The sequence below is a fragment of the Heterocephalus glaber genome, unplaced genomic scaffold (genome assembly GCF_053883595.1).
Source record: "Heterocephalus glaber isolate CG9 unplaced genomic scaffold, H.glaber_assembly_v1.0 deba00001761, whole genome shotgun sequence".
Taxonomy (NCBI): Eukaryota; Metazoa; Chordata; class Mammalia; order Rodentia; family Bathyergidae; genus Heterocephalus; species Heterocephalus glaber.
This window is the reverse complement of record NW_028258458.1, coordinates 1,519,357-1,535,619: the sequence shown is the minus strand read 5'-3', so window position 1 is coordinate 1,535,619 and position 16,263 is coordinate 1,519,357. Positions and strand designations below refer to the sequence as shown.

Below are 16,263 nucleotides of genomic sequence, written 5' to 3'. Positions count from 1 at the left end.
TTTATTTTTATTTTTTTTCCGTTAACTTTATTGATACATTTTAGGTATAAAATACAGTTACATTGATCATTGGGATCTTGTACCTTTACATAATGCATCTTGCTTCTTATTTTTTCCCCTTCCCCTGCCCTCCCTTCACCCCCTCCACCTTTCCCTATTTGCAAAGACTTTGTTTCCATTTTTTCCTCTTATCATATTTTTTCCTTTCCCTTCTTTCCTTTCCCCTACCCCTCCCACTTTCCCTGTTCCTTTAGATTTTTTCTTCCTGTTACACAATATCAGTTATACATTTTTTTAATTACAATATTAAGATCTAGGAGACATTACCACAGATTTTACAGAATTTAAAAAGATATAGAAAGCATATTACAAAAATCTTTTTTGAAATAAATTTGACAACTTCTAAGAAGTACCTTGGAAGACAAATTAACGAAACTGACTCTGGAGGAAATAAAAAATTTGAATAGCACCTATTAAAGAAAGTATATTCCTAGCTTGAAAACCTACCTATATGAAAACAGCAGGCTCATAAACATTTTAACTGATAAATTATATCAAACATTTAAAGCAGAAGAAAGAAGGAACACTTCTCCCCTCATTTTAGGAACTTAACATTGTGCTAATCCTAAAACTGGATAAAGATAATAGAAGAGAAAAGTATGAACATAGATAGAAATTTGTTTAACAAAACAAACTATTCAAAGTCAGATCTGGCAGGATGTAGAAAGTGGTTTTGTTATAGGGATGGCAGTGTTGGTTCAGCATTGGAAGATCCACCCCCAAAAGTCATCATTTAAACAGAGGAAAGGAAAAAGGCATATGATCCTGTCACTAGTTGGAGAAAAAGTATTGGACTAAATTCCACAGCTGTTCATGGTAAAAGCTATCAGGAGACTAGAAGTAGAACAGAAACTTCTCAACAGATCAAAGACATGTACTCCAAACTTCCAGCAAAAATGCCTTATATGAACGGAGAAGATACAATGCTTTCTCCCTAAGGTGGGGAACAAGGGCAGATATGCCTACTCTTCATCTGTTCATTAAACTTTGATATATAGGCCCAAACCAAAATAGTCTGGCAATAAAATGACACAATTAGGATAGGACTGGCACGGCAGAAGCAAACTCTTTATATGTAGACGAAATGATCATCTACAGAGAAAATACTAAGAAATCTCGAGGGGCCCCTAGAACTTGTACTTGAATTTAGCAGGATTAGAAAACACAAGGTATATATAAAAATTCAGGCCTGTGTATACTTGCTATAAATGAAGAACTGGATATTGAAATTTAAAAATTATGTAGGAGTACAAAGGACCTAGAAAAGTAAAAAGAAAAAAATATTGTTGGAAGACATTTAGTACCTAATTTTAAGACTTCCTCTAAAGCTACAGTAATCAAGGCAGTGTTGGTGTAAGGAAAGACATATAGATCATTGGAATAAAACAGAATCTAGAAATAGAACCACACATATATGGTCCACTGAGTTTTGAAAAATTATTTAACATTAACATTTTATAGAACATAAACTCAATCCAAGAGCAGAGGAAAAGATAGTGTTTTCAGCAAATGGTACTAGAACACCTAGTATCCATATGTAAAAAATTAACCTCAACCCTTTATTTCCACACATAAAAATAACTTGAAAGGATCTATGAACCTAAATATGAAAGACGTTTAAAACTATAAAACTTTAAGAAGAAATTATAAGGGAAAATGTTCATGAATTTAGGGTAGGCAAGAATTTCCTAGGACTCAAAAAACATGATGTATAAAAGAAAGAAATTGATAAATGAGATTCCATCAAAATTTAGAACTTTAAATGACATCGTTAAGAAAATGAAAATAGTCCTTAAACAGAACATATTTATAATACATATAGCCTAAGACCAGAATATATATAGAACTCTTACAGCTCATTAATAGACAACCCAATTAAAAAGTAGACATAAGAAGATGATAAATAGCCAGTACAGATCCATATCGACTTATCACTGTCGCGACTTTTTCTTTTTGTTGGATTCTCCCCCTTTGCGTTTAATTTCTTGTCACACCCAATGGATTCATTCTGCTGGGCTTCCTGGAGTTGGGATCCTTGTTGTCTTTTCCTGGGATATTGTCTAAAATTTTTTGGAGTGCTGGTTTGGTATTCATGAAGTTCCTGAGGTGCTCTTTGTCAGGAAAGTATCTTATTTCTCCATCAATTTTGAAAGATAGTTTTACAGGGAACATCAATCTGGGTTGGAGGCTGTTTTCCTTTAGGGCTTGAAATATGTCACTCCAAGCTCTTCTTGCCTTGAGGGTTTGCATTGAGAAGTATGCTGTGATTCTGATGGGCTTTCCTTTGTACATGATTTGTTTCTTTTCTCTGCTTGTAGAATTTTGTTCTTCTGTTGGGTTTCTGGAATTGTAACTATTATATGCCTATGTGTAGATTTTTTTTTTTATCACAGCTACTTGGAGTCCTATACGCCTCACTTATCTGTATGTCATGTTCTTTTCCCCTGCTTGGGAAGTTTTCTGCCATCACTTCTGTGAACAGTTTTTTTATGTCATCTGCACTCTCTCCTGTTTCTTCATTGACTCTGATCAGTCTTATGTTATTCTTCTTTGCATCTTCTAGCAGCTGCTGGATTGATTTCTCATGGTCCCTTACAATTTTAAAGCAATTTTTCTTTTCCTCATCACTAATTGCAATCTTATCTTCTATGTCTGAAATTCTGTCCTCATATTGGCACATTCTGCTGTGCAAGCTTTCAGTGGAATTTTTAATCTCCTGGAAATATGTTTGCATCTGTTTTATGGATTCCATTTGTTTCCTATGTTGGGATTCCAACATGTTCCTCAGTTCCTCTATTTTTTATATCTGTGTCTTCTCTAGATTTATTAATCATGTCTTGCACTATGGGCACAATCTCTGCTGTTATCTGAGATGTTATTCCTGATTTTATTTTTTCTAGATCCTCTTTTGCTGCCAGTTTAAGGAGTACAGGTGGTTGAGTATCAGATTGTCCCATCTCATTTCCCTTAGGGGTTGCTTTAGGTGATCTGGAAGTCTGGTTTTGAGACTTGTTTATGTGTCTTCTCATTTTGAAGGGGGGGCGGGGGTTGCTGCGGCCTGCATGGCTCACCTCCTGTGTGCTGGGAGAGGGGTTGGTACTGATGGCGAATCTTTTAGAGATCAAGTGCCCAAACTCCCACCCCAAATCCCACTTGTTTAAACCCACTTGTGCCAACACCGCAATTACACCTGAAGGCTGAGGTTTTAGGTTAGGAAAAGCAACTGTTACCGATGCTCGGCTGCTGGGGAAACTTGGCTCTCCTGCCAACTGAGAGGGCGCTGCATGCCATAGGGTCACCACCCCTGCTATAGATGCTATAGAGCTGTGGATGATATAGAGACAGACACAGATGATACCAACATAGATACAGATACAGAAACAGATACTGTTGATGCAGATGTAGGACCCTCCCTGGGGACCCCAGGGGTTCGCATATGCCCAGCACGCACTACATCCCTGAGTCCCGTCCCCAGCCCCTACTCAGTAATGACGTCATCCCTCCCAAGCCAACAAAGCTGCTAAAATCCAGCCTGGGCTTTCCAGGTCTTAAATCTATCTGAAACCTGACGTGTGTTCCCAAGCCAGACAATGTGAAGGTCAGCTATGAAATCACATCCTTTGCCACCCACCAGGCAAAGCTAAAACAAGCAGGCTGATAGGGTGGATTCATTCTGAGCAGTCCCATGCCCAGGCTCCTCCATGTCCTTGGGAAGACACCGTGCCCTTGCTTGGGCTCCCAGACAGGAGCACCCTCAGCAGGACAGAGGGAAACAAAAGGACCCTGGGACAGAGCTGCCCGGGCCCTGCACTGCTCATGTTTGGCACTAGAATGTTCTCCACATGTTCTTATTTTTGTTTTGTTTTGTTAATTTTTAATGGGCACATGAAAATGAATGGACAAATAATTACTGTGTCTGTTTATGGGGCTCAGTATGATGCTACCATCCATGCTCTTGTGTTGGGGAGTGACTCAGACCAGATTGGTCATTCTGAGGATTTTTCATGTCCTCGCAGAGAGAATGCTTTGGAGCTGAGGCTGTCAGTCAGGGGTAAAGCTCTTGTCCACAGTGTGCAAGGCCCTGGGTTTGATCCCCAGCAACACAAACATAATTTAAAATCCTCTGTGTCCGGGTGCGGATGTACAATATATTATCACGTGGTCACCTGAACTCATTTGCTCTAGGCGCAAATTTCTTCCTCTTCACCAAGCCACCCTTTTTCCCCGGCCACCATCTAACCACCCCAACCTGCAGTAACCACCATTCTTTTTTCTATTTCTATGCATTCAATTCTTTCATTTATTCATTTTGGCAGTGCCGGAGATGGAAGCCAGGGCCTCGAACATGCAAGGCAAGTGCTCTGCCACTGAGCGACACCCCAGCCCTTTAACTTCATTAGATTTCATCTGTGAGTGAGATCGGGCAGTATTTAAGTCTGTGTCTGGCTTATTTCACTTAACACAGTGTCGTCTGGAATCATCCATGTGTTTGCAAGCGATGGAATTTCCTGTTTTTGTCTTTTGCTGTTTGTGGTGGTGGTGGTGGTGGTGGTGGTGGTGGTGGAAGTTTTATGAGGGCGGGAGTAGGTTTGCTTTGCTTTGCTTTGCAGTACTGGGGATGGAAACGGGGCCCTTGCACTGAGCTACATCTCCAGCCCTTTATATTTTCATTTTGAGACAGCGTCTCCCCAAGTTGCTACATCACCCAGGTTGGCCTCAAACTCTCAGCCCTCCTGCCTCAGCCTCCCAGAGTACCGGGATGACAGGCGTGCACCACCATGCCCAGCTGGAGTTTTCCATTTTCCTTTAGCTGAGTCGTGTTCCACTGTGCGTGTATAGCATGTTTCTAACCTCTGTTCCTCCACTGAGGGACACTGTGTTGGTCCCACTTCTTAGCTCCTGTGAAGAGCTCTGCAGTGGCTGTGGGGAAATGCGTTGTACTGGGGGCCGGCCGTCCTGTGCTTGCCAGAACAGTGAGCTGCTCCCCTCGCCTCTTCCTTCCAGGCAGGAGCACCCTGTTCCTGGCTGTGATGATCAGCAATGTCTGCAGATATCACTGCATGTGCCCTGGAAGACAAAACCACTCCTAGTTCAGTCTAAGAAGTTAGACTAATGCTGGCTGCTGTAACAGATAGGCCCCAACTAACACTTTAGATCTTTCTTCCTCACTCACGTACTTCGGTTTCTTCTTTCTGGGCCTCGGTTTCTGCATCTATAAAATGGGTGCTACTGATGAATGTCTGCCGATTGAGGGAGACAGCACCCTTCCATCTTGTATGTCCGCCAAACCGTAAGAGATGGCATATGTTCAGTGCAGCATCAGGAGAAACGGGAAACTTTTGAAAGGATACAAGTCAACTGTCCACCAGCAGAGGACTAGAGGTAAGTAAATATTAAGGAAAATTCTTGGCGAAGAACCAGGGAGGGCCCATGACTTGTTTGTATAAATAAAGTTTTATTGACACACGGCCTGTCCACTTGTTTCCCTGTTGGCAACAGCTGCTTTGACTCATACATTACCAGAGCAGTGGAGTAGCCACAACAGAGGTTGTATGAGCCAGAAAGACTAAACGATTACTCTCCTGGCCTTCCAGAAAAGTGTTACTATAGAATATCCTTAGGAAGCTACAAGCTGCACACCTGTCATCCCAGCTATTTGGGAAGCTGAGGCAAGAGGATCACTTGATCCCAGGAGTTCAGGGCCAGCCCTCTTTCAAATTTTACCAGTTAAAAATAAAAAAATATTATACCATCCTTAAAAATGCACCCTCACAATAGACTATGTAGAGATGGGGAGGAATCCGGGGATGGGAAGAAGCAAAGAAGGGGAGGGAAGGAAAAAGAAGCAAGGTGTGAGAGACTCTGCTGTATGCACCAGTTCCCCATGGTGCATGTGTTTATTATGTGTTATAAATGCACACTAATAAAAAGAGGGAAATACACCCACACTCTTCTTTTCCATGATACAGAATAATGAACAAGACCTAGTATTGCACAAAAATTGCATTTTATAATACACAGTGTGACCCACTTTGGGCAATATATATATTATTTATTTATTTAGATGTAAATCAAGAACATAGGAAAATGCAGATATAGGTATATGCAGGTGTCTATTTGAAGCATTCTGGGAGGATTTCCAATGTTCCTCATGCCTGAGATCACAACAGAGGACTTTCATGTTCTATATTGTTTCCTTCCTAAAAGTGTGTATCACCACCTGGACGTGGTGGTGCACACCAGTAAGTCCAGCACTCAGAAGGCTGAGGTAGGAAGATCGCTGTGAATTCAAGGCCAGCCTGTGAGGTCGAGGCCAGCTTGAACTCTATACCAAGAGCCTGTCTCAACAAACAAACTTTGTGTGTGTGTGTGTGTGTGTGTGTGTGTGTGTGTACTCTTCTTCATTTAGCAATTCTATAATTTTTCATTGTAGTAAAATACACATAACATGAAGTTTACCATGGCAACCATTCTCAAGTGTGCAGTCAGTGCTGCTTGGGACAGTCACCTGCTTGTACAATAATCACCATCATTCATCTCCAGCACTTGGTCACTTCCCAAACTGAGCCTCTGTCCCCATGACACATGAGCTCCCCACTCCCTCTGCAGACCCAGCCCCTGCCGTCCTGTTTTCTATCCGTGAATCTGATGACTCGAGGGCACCTCCTGTGAGTGGAAGGAGTTGAAAACCTGAGTTGAAAATCTCAAGGTCATCATTAGGGGCTTGGAGCCTTCAGAGTGGCAAGCTAATCCTACAGAGGAAATAAGTGCCCTCTTCCATCTTTCAGGGTGATAGGAGCCAGAATTGCAGGAGCCCTGATGAAGTCCAAGGGTAGCTGAAACATCCCTGAGCTGGTTGTTTCTGGATTTGAGGGCAAAAAGGGAGAGAGCCAAACAGATTGTGCCCTACTGCCCAGTCTGATTTGGGGTAAGCACAGCTTTTAAATGGAATTTTGGCAGTATCTGGGCATCCCAAAATCTAAACCCTCCCTGGGGAGAGGAGGCTAGCTCTGTCTGGCAGTTGTCTCAATTGGAAACAAACTCTTCTACATCTTAGAAAACTCCTATTCATCCATCAAAACCCATTGAAGTTCCCTTTCCCTGGGCCTTCTCTCTCCTACACATCACAAAATGAACTCTTCCTTTTATATGCCACCATGGAAGTAAACAAACCCCTGAAATATTCAACATGAGAAGTCAGAAAGAGGGGAGCAAAACAAGCTGAGAATGGAATTTGTTATGAGTGGCAGATGTAGAACTTCAGCAAATGACAAAAGGCCAATGGGTACATGAAAAAAATTCTCAACATCACTAACCATCAGGGTGATACAGATACAGAACCCCAATGAGATATTTCCTCCCTATGGTTAAAATGTCTAATGTGAGAAAGACAAACTATAACAAGTGCTGGTGAGAATGTGGAGAAAAGGAAACCCTTGCATACTTTTGGTGGGAATGTAAATTGGTACAGCTATAATGGGAAACAGTGTGGAGGTTTCTCCATTTCTATTTTAAATACCTTAAAATAGAATTACCATAAGATCCAGCAGCCACATTGATGTGCAAGAGGTACTGGCCCAATCAACACAGGCCTCAGGGGGCTGGAGCACACTCAATAGCAGCTGGGAAGCCAGAGGCAAGCTGCCCTCTCTCTAGACCTCAATTTCCACATCTCTAAAATGGCAGCGCCCCTAATAGCACCTCACAAAAACCCCCATCCATGAAATACCAATGACTGGAGTTCATCAACTTTAAAATGTGTTCTTCAAATTAAAAGAAAAGTCACAAATTGAGAGAAAATATTTGAAAAATATATGTTTCACAAAGGACTTGTATGTCACATATATAAAGAACACTTACAACTTCATGGGGGGAAAAGAAATTTCTAATTTTTTTTTTGGTACCAGGGATCGAACTCAGGACCTTGTGCTTGCGAGGCAGGTGCAGTGCCACTGAGCTAAATCTCTGGCCCTGTAATTTTTTTAAATAGGTGAAAGAATTAAGATGTGTTATGTACATGTACCAACTCTCCACAGTGAATGTAATCATTATGTACTCCAAACACACTACTAAACATTTATTTTAAAAATAGGCAAGAAGGCTGCACATAGTGGCACACACTTTTAATCCCAGCACTCAGGAGGCTGAAGCCTGAGGGGAATAGGATAGGAGAATTTCTTCAATTGCGGCTATTTCTCAGGATTATGTATCTTCTTCATTTTTTCCTAGCAATTTTGTTGAGAAGTAGATGATAGATAGATAGATGATAGATAGATAGATAGGTAGATAGATAGATAGATATCTTATCTATTTGGAGTTTAATGAGTTAAACATTTTATGATAAATTGGTAAACATAAAAATAAAAACCAGCCAGGTGTGGTGGTGCATGCCTGTCATCCCAACATTTGGGAGGCTGAAGCAGGAGGATCACTGTGAGTTCAAAGCCAGCCTGAACTACATAGTGAGATTCTGTTTCAAGAAACCAAAAATTAAATAAATAAACCAGTTTAGAGTTTCTTTCCCATGCCCTTCGGCACTTCACAAAGTGAACTCCACCCTGCATACACTAGCATGGAAGACAGAAAACGGCCTTTGTAACTGCCTGGCCCAGGTCTGGCATGCAGCCCATGCTTGGTAACTGTGACAATGGTTATGAGTGTGTTTTAAAGGTGGGACTCGCTGGAGCTGCCCGGGGGGGCTGAGCTCTGGGAAGTCCCGGCCACAGCCACCCTAGGTCCCTGTGCTGGGCCTGGCTCAGAAGCCCTGTCTGGGAAACCACAGTCACCACATTGCTGTCCTCAGTCGAGCAGCACGGCCCCAGGATCCACAGGAAGGCGGCTGGAGACTCATCACCACCAGGCCACACTCCCAGAAGCTCCCTCCACGTGACAGCCAACATTCTCTTAATCCAACAGCCACATTCGGGGAAGGAGTAAGCAAAAAGGAAACCATTCCACAGCCACTTTCACTCAAAACATCCAATGCGTTGGCCGCATTCCATAGGCTGCAAGGGCTGCAGCAAGACTGGGTTTCCAAGGAGGCCAGTGCCGACTGGGGCAGCGAGGTCTGTGTCCACTCCACAGGCTGTTCTGGGGAGCCTGGGGGTGAGCTGAGCAGGGGATGCAACTGCAGGTCCGCGGGGAAGAGGCAGCTGCTCTCAGTCCTGGACCCCAGACTGGCCTGCACCTAGGGGACAGAGGTGACAGGGAGAAGAAAGGGGGCAGAGGGAGAACGGGAGAGATCCACAGACAGACAGGTATGTGTATGGGTGGATGCACGGAGGGGTGCAAGGGAGGGTGTGTGGATGGAAGGAGGAAGGAGAAGAGGAAGGACAGATGAATGGATAGCACACACATTCACAGACATTCATTCACACATTCACAGACATTCATTCACACATTCACAGACATTCATTCACACATTCACAGACACCTAGATATGCAGAGGTGGATGGATGGATACATAGATAAATGGAACCATAGAATAGGCAGACCAACGGACAGACAGATGGACAGACGGACAGACGGACGGACGGATGGATACATACATAAATACATACATACATGAGATAAATAGAACCACAGATCAGATATATGTGTAGCTAAATAGAATCATAGATTAGACAGAATCATTAGGTACATAAATACATACATAGAATCATAGGATTGATAGTAGGTAGGTAGATAGATGATAGATGGGTAATAGATGATAGAGGGATGCCAGCCAGACAGACAGACACATAGACAGACAGAAGGGAAGATGCGTAGTGGTGCAGACAGCTGAGAGAGCTGTGGTGATGGAAGCCAGCACACGGACACAGACATGGGTGCAGGATTCAGGTGCCTCCCTCCGTAGATCTCAGTAACCATCTGCATCCGCCCCGCACCCGTCAGACACAAGGGGGCGCAGGTGCGTCTGCCCGTGCAGAGCCCCACCGCCCCATCTCCCCGCAGGCCCCGCACAGCCCCAGGTCTACCCGAGCACGCGGACCCCACGTTCCCCCCTGGGCCCCTCCGCCAGCACCCATCAGCCTGGCCTTCGCGCCTCGCCTGGCTCCTGCTGTCCTCTCTTGCCAGGGGCTCCATGAGGACTGTGGCCACCCAGGCTCACGTGCCCTGCTGGGAATTCCTCATCACACCCTCCGGGCCCCGTTGCTACAAAAGGGTCCAGATTTAAACATTCCTGGGATGGGGCAGGGCATTTTTCTTTCCACCACAGCAGAGTAATGGTGCCTGCCACAGAGGTGGAGGGTGAACATTTTAAAGTGTCGATGGTAATAACACCGATGGAGTAGGTGGCTCCCAGCAAGCCTGGGTGTGGCTCTGTCACCACCTGAGTGCATGTTTTCATCGACACATAACTTACACACAATACAACACAGAGGCACAGGGAGGCACTGCACAAGCCTGGACAGATACGTGACCAACACCTCACCAAACACAGAATAGCAACATGTTATCATTTTTACCCCAGCAGGCTCCCCTCATAACTTTTCCTAAGTGACTGGCCCACCTAACCTCTCACCAGCAACAACAAAGTTCCCATTGCTCTGTAATTCTGCCAACACTTGGAGCTGTCAGAACTGTTGGCTTCAGCCATTCTGGTGGGTGTGTGGAGGTATCACGTGATGGTTCTCCATTCCATTTTCCTGAGGATGGCTGTTGCTCAACATCTATCCATCTGTCCCTTTTTCATGAAGCATCTGTCCAGTCTTTTGCACCTGAAACTTTTGAATGCCTAAACTCAGCTATTTCTTCTGGGTTTTGTCTGATGCCCCTCTAGAAGCTGTTCTCACCCTCAGCACTCGTGTCCATTACAGAAGGACACCTCTGTCAGGCAGAGCTGATGTGACCCTTTTAGGAAATCGAGCAGCCTCCCTGGTCTCACCCTCTAGATGCCAGGGGCATCCCTGCCCCCGCAGGTGTGACAAGCAGAAAACAAAATTTCCCCACTTTGGTAAATGTCCCCTAGGAGGGAAACCATGCCCTGTTGCAAACCACTGGTTTAGAGCTACTCAGACTGGGTTCAAACCTTACCTCCCTGATTCTCCCAAACTCTGAAATGGGACCGCAGTGACACCACCCCTCTGGTGGTGCTAGGGATTCCTGTCTCATGACCTGCCGGGTTGCCATCAAAGGAGACCCTGCTGTGAATGGATTGTGTCCATTTTTGCTGCAGGGTCCCCCTGATTCACAGGGGCCACATTCCAAGACACCCGGTGGATAGTACCAACCCCCATATATACCACATTTTTCCTATCACACTGTACATACATGTCTCAGTCACTTTCTCATTGCTGAGAGATACAACACCTGCCACCCACAACTTAAAGGAGGAGAGAGGATTGTTTTGGCTCATGGTTACAGTCCATGGTTGGCTGGCTCCAGGGCAGAAACAGCCTGGCAGAGAGGCATAGCAGAGGAAAGCTGCTCACATCATGGCGGCCAGGAAGTAGAGCTAGAGGCAGGAGCCCAGGAGGGAGATAAACACTTCCGGGTCACAACCCCAGGGACTGCCTGTAACCAGGCCCCACCTTCCAACAGTGCACTCAGCAATTCAGCAAAGCAGCCTCTTGATCCATTCGCCATCCAAAAACACAAGGGCCTGGGGGAACATTCTCAGCCTAAACCGTAATAATAAATACAGTGCACAAATTCTGCACATGAAGTGATTCACAGTAATAACTGACAATAGAATAGAAGAATGATAATAATATACAGGAGTAAAATTTCTAAGTGAACGTTAAAAACTTGTACGTTATTTATTTCTGGAATTACCTATCAGACATTCTCAGACCTTGGCTGACCACAGGCGACTCCAACCACAGGAAGTGAAGTGGCAGATAAGGGAGGACTGTCGTGCTATTGCTGGGCCTCTGTCTGAACCTTGCTGGTGACTTCTTGGAGCTCATTCTGGCCGGTGGAGTCTGTCGGGTTATTGTGGTCCCAGCTCCTGCACACCTGGGAGCCGGGGGCCCTCTCTAAAAAGACCATTCCTGTTCTCCAGCTCTGAATCCCTGGCTAGGGGCTGCAGGAGGGTGGGAAGGGTCAGGGAGGGACTTCTGCTCTGCAACTTGCTTCCCTGAAGGTGCATTTGGCTTGGGGTGATGAGGGAGCGGAGAGGCTCAGAGTCTAAGCCAGGAGCAGAGAGCGGGAGGCCAGGTTGGTCAAGCTGCTCTGAGGAGTGGGGGTCCAGAGAGCCCTGGTGCCCAGCTCAGCATGTGGGCGCCTCACGTTGATGCCCGCAGAATAACCCACGTGGGTACACACAGAGGGACACTGGGGACACACGTGTGTTCATATGAAACATGCACGTGAAAGACATATTAAAATACATGTTTACATGCAAGTGGGCACACATGACAGAATATACTTAGACCCACCTGAGCAAATACGCACACATACACGAACATCTGTATGAGTTAGGGTTCTCCAGAGGAACAGATTCGACAGAAAACGTGCATGCTTAGAGACGGGATTTGTGAGGCAGGCTGTCGGGATCAAACCGGAAGAGTCCCAGCGGCCATGCGAGGAGGAGGATGCCGAAATGGTCACCCGTGTGCGCAGGATCCAGCGTCGGACGGAGCCTGAAGGTCTGGAGGATCACTGCAGAGTCACGGTGAGAGTGTGTCGGAAAGCTGAAGCATCCATGCTGGAAGCCCGAAGGAACGGGAGACCGACGTCCACAGACAGCGGTGAAGACCAGAACTGCTCCTCCTTTCCCTTTTTAGTCCATGCAGGCTACAAGCCTATTGGTTGGTGCCGCCCAGATCCTGGGTGTGTCTTCCGTCCTCATCAACCACTCACAGACACACCCAGAGCTTTGCTAATCTGCCAGGTGGTTTCTACTCACATCGAGTTCACACATCACAATTAAGGATCACTACATCCATGGCCTCAGATACAACTCCACCTGATACACCCAGGTGAGCACACACAGGACTCGTGCACAGACACGTGTGTGCACGCATGAGCATGCGTGCTCAATCAGCCTCGGGCACACAGACAGACACACTCAGTGCGTGTGCACACCCCTGTGGCACATCGCTCACGCCTCTATCCCCAGCCCGACACACCAATGTGTATGGACCACAGGATTGGCCACTTCTCGTCACTGGGACTGAATATCCGACACCCACAACTTAAAGGAGGACAGGTTTACGTGGACTCACGATTTCTACAGGTTCCAGTCCATGATCAGTTGGCTCGAAGGCAGGAAGGGTGCGGTGGAAGGGCCTGGAGGCGGAGAGCTGCTCACAGCTTGGTGGCCAAGAAGCAGAGAGAGAAGGGAGGAGCCGGGAGGGAGGGAAACACTTCCGGGTCACGGCCCCAGTGACTGCCCCTTCTGAACAGTCCCTACCTCCTGACACTACACCGGGCTCTGACCGCATCCACTGATCGATCCACAGATGAGCACAGCGCCCCCTTCACACTCCTGAGCAGTGCCTACTCCCGAAGGCCGGTGAAGATGTCTGGAGGGCACAAGGAGATCCACGACTTAAACTGCTGCCCCGGGCACTCGGAGGCCTGCGCCGCTGGCTCCTCCTCCGCCTTCCCCAAAGTCTTCACACGCTCTCCTTCCCTGCCCCTGGAACATTTGTCCTCCACCACCAGAGGGCGCTGAGAGCACCCAAATCAGGACCCTCCCTCCTCTGACCATAGCTCTCCAGGTCTCCTGCCTCCCTTGGAGTCAAAGCCCAAGCCCCTTGCCCCATCCCTTCCCCCTCTCCTCTGCTCCCTTTCTCTCCGTCATTCCTTCTGCCCCAGCCACACAGACCTTGCTGTTCCTCTGACACACCAGCCTCCGTCCTGCCCCAGGACCTTTGCACAGACTGTGCCTTCCCTGTAATGCCTATCTCCTTGATATTCCTATCTCTCAACAGGGGCTGCCTCCTAGTTTCTTCCAACGAATGCCTATTGAGCACTTACTGTAGACACCGACAAAGAAGAGAGACAAAAATCCCCGCTCCCAGGGAACATCCATTCAAATCCAGGAGACAAAGCACGAAGTGAGAACAAAGCTGATTTGGGAGAGCGGCGAGGAAACAGACAGTAGGAAAACAAAGCGGGGTGGGGGGGATCTTGGAGCGAAGCCCCTGCGGAGGCGCCTCAGCGGGGCCTGCCCTGGGGAGGAGGAGCGCGTGCACCTCGCCTGACCCTGTGCGCGCGCCTGGCCCGTGACCCCTCCGAAGGCTGCGCCCCCCGCGCCCTCTCCCGCCGGCCCCTGGACACCCTGCCCTTCCTCCTGGGTCCCACCGCGCGAAGAGGAAGCGTCAGCCCAGGGCGTCCTCTGCCCCGCGGGCCAGCTGCCGGGGTGTGGGGCCACCTTCCCGGCCCACTCCCTTCCGGGGCGCCCAGAGGAGCGGTGAGACTTTCCAGGCCCGAAAATGGCAAGTGACGGGAAGAGCAGGCACGCTGCAGCCAGGTGCTGGCGGGACGGGCGGAGGCCGCAGGTCCAGACTGCTCGCCTGCCAGGATCCTCGCCCCCGACAGCCCGGATCTGCGCAAGGTCCCCTCATCCTGCCTCCTGAGTCCCCGCGCGGGTCACTTACCCTTTTCCCTCCTATCCCCGCCACCTGGTGTCCCCCTGATGACGGCAATGAGACCTCTCCAGCCTCCAGGGTTCCAGCTTCTGTCCCTCCTGCACATGCGCAGCCAGAGGACCGCTCTATTACAGAGCCCCGACCTTCCCTCCCCTCGCTATAAAGCCTCCCATGGCTCCCCACTGCTCTCAGGATGAAACCTCAACTCCTTCCAAATCCACCAGGACACAGTGGCCTCTGTCTGTAGCTTGCTCCGTCACACCTGCTCCCCCTCGTGGTTTTCCTGACTAAGGACAGGTGGAATCTCCCACAGCCCTTACTTGTCATGGGGTCCCAGCTGTGTCCGGTGTGGGACACCGTCCCAGTGTCCTACAGCACAGCGAGGTGGCTGAGGTTGACAACTATCATAGATGTATTTTTTACTAGCACACGTTTGCAGTTCATACAGTTTACAATCATCTTGGGCAGTGGTTACATGTACGTATTACAGCTTGCTTTTCTTTTTTTAATTCCTTGGCTCTTCCCTTCCCCTCCTCCTTCCTCATAAAGAACTAGAAGAGGGGCCGGGGATTTAGCTCAGTGGTTTCGCCGCCTGCTGCGCAAGCGCAAGGACCCAAATTCGATCCCCGGTACCAAAAAAATAAAAAAAGAACTAGAAGAGAGGAGTTTGACGGATCCCAAAACAAAGAAATGATGGTTTGGCCATTGCACGTTGTATATCTGTATCAAACGATCACACTGTACCCCATATATATGCATGATCATTACATCCAGTCAAATTTTTCTTGACAAGCTGAGTGGTGGTGTACAAGCTCAGCACTCTGGGAGGCTGAGGCAGGAGGATCACAACTTTGGGCAATTTAGCAAGTTCTCAAGACTATGTCTCAAAATTTTTAAAAAAATTTAAAGGCCTGGGGGTATAGTTTAACATGAAGGCCCTGAGCTCCATCCCTAGTACCACTTCCCCCCCAAAAAATATTTAACAAGAAAATAAAAGCTTCTCAATGATACCCAGGATAGAACTAGAGCCTAGAAGTTGAAAAACAGACTTCGGTTGGTTGATCTTGGTGTCAGGGAGCTTACTACCTCTCCTTGCTTGATGAACCTGATTTTTTGGTCTGTTTGTTGCTGTTAATTTTTGTTTTGTTTTGTTTTTGCAGTGCTAGGGAGTGAACCAGAGTCTTGTACAGTGCAGTAGCTCTCACCCACAACCCCAGCCTTGGACCTGACTTTTAAAAAGGGAAATTTGGTCCATCCTTCCCCAGCCTCTTGGTTCCTCCAGTTTAGCAGCCAAGAATGGCCCAGCCCCATCCCAGACCAACTTGGGCAGAGTCTTGCTGGAAAAACCTTCTGGGCCAAGGGCTGAGAGTGGTAAATACAGCTCAAGACACCCCCAGCATGGCACAACCTGTGGCTGGAGACCCTGGATGAAGGAGACTCTGGATGAGGTGACAGGAACCAGGCATAGAGGCACATACCTGTAGTCAGGAGGCTGGGGCAGGAGGTTTGCTTTAGTCCAGAAGTTTGAGACCAGCCTGGGCAACATAATGAGACACCCCATAACCATCTTACCAAAAAATGTAACATGCTGAGCATGATGGTGCACACCTGTAACCTCAGCACTCGGGAGGCTGAGGCAGGAGGATCACCACAAGTTTCA

General features: G+C 47.2%; 1 long non-coding RNA gene across 2 annotated transcripts; it reads right to left on the bottom strand.

The window, feature by feature from the left end:
* Positions 1-4,870: 4,870 nt before the first annotated feature.
* LOC101722755 (uncharacterized) lies at positions 4,871-14,866 on the bottom strand. Of its 2 annotated transcripts, none has more exons than XR_015447637.1 (5): positions 14,613-14,866; positions 13,421-13,532; positions 13,233-13,296; positions 12,444-12,666; positions 4,871-10,787 (listed from the first exon to the last, which is right to left on the bottom strand). It is a non-coding gene; the product is annotated as an uncharacterized LOC101722755 (long non-coding RNA). The 2 variants fall into 2 exon arrangements; XR_015447636.1 differs by lacking the exon at positions 4,871-10,787 and adding an exon at positions 11,798-12,021.
* Positions 14,867-16,263: the final 1,397 nt, after the last annotated feature.